Genomic DNA, 4,183 nt, shown 5'->3' with positions numbered 1-4,183 from the left:
ACACCCCTTAAATGCCCCCTGCCACTGAGGACGCTCATATAATTTGCCCCAAATCACAAAAAATTGCCAATGTTACAAGGAAATGCGATGCCCAACTTGAAACCTCCTGCCTACTGCCCTGTTAAGGAATTGGCCTCTGTGCCGCAAGCCGGGATTGAAAAAACGGACCGTTAGATCTACAGTCTAAAGCTCTCCCAACTGAGCTATTTCCTGCTGCAACAAATTACCAGTCTCCTCGGAGACTATCTAAAAATTGTAAAATCGAATAATTTCAAGTCGCCACAGCGGGGTATTGAGGAAAGTTTTCAATAAGCAATAATCGCGCCTACGTTAGACCTCATTAGCTATGATACTGCCACTGCGCAAAGCTCTTGTTTTTAAAAAGAGATCTAACTGAACAGAATCACGAGAATTGTACCTGTAACCTTGACAGTAAGAGACTCAGACCTTAACCATTAGGCCACCGTGACTCCTAAAGCAACACGGATTCTGTGAATATTTCCTCAGATTCCCCCTTTGCCCATACCTTGTAGGCACATGCGCGCGCCTTACTTAACTCCCCGGTGCGCCGTTCAACTTCCTAGGTGTCCGCCGGCTCCGTCCTCCGTACGTTCCTGCTTCCGCTCTCCGCCGCGAGACCACGATCCGCGTCGGGGGAAAATACAGGAACCGCCGGCCACCGAAGAGCACCCCACCGTCACTTGAAACCTGCAACAAGAAAAGAACACAAAAAGTTTACAGCCTCCTAGAGGCTGGGTGGGGCAGACCTGGGAGCGCGGGACAAAGAGACCGACTCCCGCGCTCCCTGGTCTTTTAACCCTTAGTCCTGCCCAGGCCGGTTCTAACCGGCCTGACCCCTGCTCCTCCTTGACCCGGAAGCGACTCAATCGCTTCCGGGTCAAGGGGGAGCCCCCTCAGGCCAATCCCCGATGTGGCACGTCCACCGCACCATGATGACGCGGCAAAGCGTGCCCCATCAGGGAGAGCAGGCGAGGGGGGAGGGGGTCGGTGCCCCGCCATACCTGCGGCAGGGCCGATGACGGCCCCCGCCTTTTTCTTCTGTAGGTCCAAAGAGCGCAAGGCGTCATCACCCTTCATAGACTTGGGCCTGATTGCCGCCAAAAGACTAGTCACCAGGCAGTGGCAAAACCCTGAACCCCCAACAGGGAGGCATGGCTCCATTCTTTCATAAATTGGGCTCCAGCACAGAGCATGGCACTGAGACGGGAGGACACTCTGGAACTATACAAAATTCCCCTGGCGTCTGCCTGGGACGTCATGCTTATGGACCTCCAAAAACCTCAACAGGGATCCCATTACCCTTGCTCGGAAACGCATAGTACACCTGTGCCAGCCAGGGTCTAGACCACTATAGACGGCAACAATCAACACATATACCTACGATGTGACTCTACGTCGCTGTCACTTATTCCCCAATCACTCAATACTAAGGGTACGCCACATGCGAATGGGACGCTGGCCGACAGGATCTTGGACATAGACAAAAGCTGGGACCAAATCGCTAAGGCATGCAGTTAGTTACTACTACATGATCCATCCGCACCGTTAACCTCGCCCACATGCCCACATGCACAATTACACTACACCGTGAGCACCATTGGGCAAATCTCTGCTTGTTTGCTGTGCGCACGGATTCTCTCAATTGCGCACGCAACACCATTATCACATTATTTTGCAGTGCGGCATAGTCGTTACTGTGGGCTTTCCATCCGCTGCTCGGCGACCGAACTTGCAATGTATTTCAAGCTACAAATTCAGGCTATATTTGCATCTGTTGTAACCCTTGTTCATTCAATAAACAAAGTACGAATACAAATATTTAAGCAAGAAAAACAAAAGGTGGCAAAGGAGGAGTGAGAGTAGAGTGGAGATAGAGAGAGAAAAGAGGGAGATAAGAGGTAAAAAGTGCACAGGGCAAGTTTGCGTTGCAGCGCGTGCAATGTAATTTGTTTAATTTATTTATTTATGTACTTAACTCCGGTCGGCCGTATGCTTGAGTTAACTACCCCCCCACCCTGCTCATCCCCCGCCCCGCCGCCCCACAGCACTCCCACTAGGAGCCGCAACTGAGTAAGAGTAATTGTAGGAGATGCTGTTGCAACGTGTATTACACTTTGGAAGGTTGTGTTATTTAAAAAAAATAAAAGGTCTGTCATATTCTTTATCGTGACACCTAACATTTGTGTTATTTGTTCCTTCAACACTGCCCTAAATGATGAGTTAGAATTAACTCTCATGGTTACTCTTCATTACTAGCTCTCAGGATTAAAATCATTGCAACATGTTTTTCATTCAAGAGAATTGCTTATTTTTCTGATGGTCAACAGTATCTATGTAATCGGGAAACAACCAAGTTAAATATTCTTTAGAATAACATAACTTTTGTTCTCAAGAGCTCATCAATTACTTTCACATTGTGGTCCTTTTTTAAGTAAAGCTGGGGTCAATCCCCTGAGCTCCTGACGCTGAGCTTTTATTTTCTTCAAAGCTCACCAGTCGCGGCCGGCATGGCTCCCGGGTGGGGTGCGGGCACAGGGTCGCGCAGAGTGGGGGACGGGCAAGTGGTTATGAGGGAAGGGGGTCACAAGAGAGACGGGGTTTAAATAATAATAAATAAAAAAATACAACTTAGCTTTACCGGGTCCCGCCTTTTCTCACCTCCAGCTCCGGATCTTGCTTTCCTGCCTCTGCAGGAACCGAAAGCAGGCAGCCCCCCTCCCCTCCCCTAAGCCAATCACAATGCTGCATTCAGCCTACATGGAGAAAAGGGAGAGTGCCTATGACTGGTTTGGTCGGCTCCAGAGGGCCGACCAAACAGTCAGGGCCCGCAGCATTGGGCAAACCATTCCACCCCTGCCCTCGAGCAGACCCGATCACCCTCCACCCCCAATCAAACCCTTCTGCTGTCTTGTAGTGCGAGTAGCAGAAAGATAAAATCGTATTCATAATACCATTTAAATGTTTCTGTCTCTCGCACTGCGAGAAAGCAGTGGGGCAACACCCCTCCACCCACATGGAGAAGCAGCCCTTGAAGCTCACCCAATTCTGGCAACTGCTTTGCTGCAGTTCTTCTTTTGTCTCGTTGTAAAAGGTCCAAGTCTTTAGACTGAAGCAGTTTCAATATAATGACCATTCTTTCTAGCACTTGTTTACAACAATTAACATATTTTCAAATCTTCACCTGCTTCCTAAGTCACATATCTTCTGTGAACTCACTTCTCTTTTTATACTGCTGTGTTATGGTAATGATTGGCTTCCTGACACTGATGCAGTAAAAGTGGAGAGCAAACAGCATATCATGTCTTCGCACCCAATCTGTTCGGCATACCCTGCTCAGTGGTGAATTTGGGAGCAGGAATGCACTTTTGCTACTTTTAGTAACTCCCACAGATTGGTGCTTTGACAGAAGAAATATATACTTCCTGTGCAAATCATAACGTTTTCCTAATTTAAGAACATTGATGCAGGTATCACTCATCTCTAAATTTAAATTATGAATAGTGCAATGTACAGAGAATGCACAGGAAAAGATCTATTTGCTCACCATGGTATCTACCCTCACTGTGATAGACCATTAACAACCTTGACCATCCTCATTTTTCAAGCACGAAACGTTTGATCTCTGTCAATTTCACAAGATCTATAGCTTTACCCTCAGCTCACTATTATGTGATTTTTATGTAAACCTACAAAGCTGGCAATAATAGTTAGGATTTAAAATGGACTGTATTCATCTTTATGATCTATTGCAATGCACTGAAAACCTGGCTTAATTGGTCTTATTTTCTAAAATCTTCTGCTATGTTCATTGTAACTCCATTTATTTCATGTTGTACTGGAACGTATTTTTAATTACATTGTTTTGTGTTACAGGGCTAACATATGTTACTCCAGTGCTTTTTCCCAATTAGAAACTTTTAAATTTCACAGTATTTGGCCATAAGGGCCATCATTGACAATTGGTGTTCACTTTCACTCTCCTCAAATTTGCCACTGTGACCTCATATAGATGGCTAGATTTCAAGCCACCTATATGTGAGTAAAATCGATGAGCCTTCTTAGAAAGTGTATTCCAAAACTCACCTGTTCTCTGTAGTCTGGTTCTAGCTGTGGGTCAGTGGCCTCAGGTGCACCAATATTTCATGGAGAACTTGAGCTGCTT

General features: G+C 46.5%; 1 non-coding gene across 1 annotated transcript; it reads right to left on the bottom strand.

Moving 5' to 3' along the window:
• Nucleotides 1–230: 230 nt before the first annotated feature.
• Nucleotides 231–370, bottom strand: LOC146832685 (U4 spliceosomal RNA). Its single transcript, XR_014961648.1, has one exon. It is a non-coding gene; the product is annotated as a U4 spliceosomal RNA (small nuclear RNA).
• Nucleotides 371–4,183: the final 3,813 nt, after the last annotated feature.

The sequence above is a fragment of the Triturus cristatus genome, chromosome 5_1 (assembly GCF_964204655.1).
Source record: "Triturus cristatus chromosome 5_1, aTriCri1.1, whole genome shotgun sequence".
Taxonomy (NCBI): domain Eukaryota; kingdom Metazoa; phylum Chordata; class Amphibia; order Caudata; family Salamandridae; genus Triturus; species Triturus cristatus.
The sequence above is the reverse complement of the archived record's forward strand: the minus strand, read 5'-3'. Positions and strand labels throughout refer to the sequence as shown.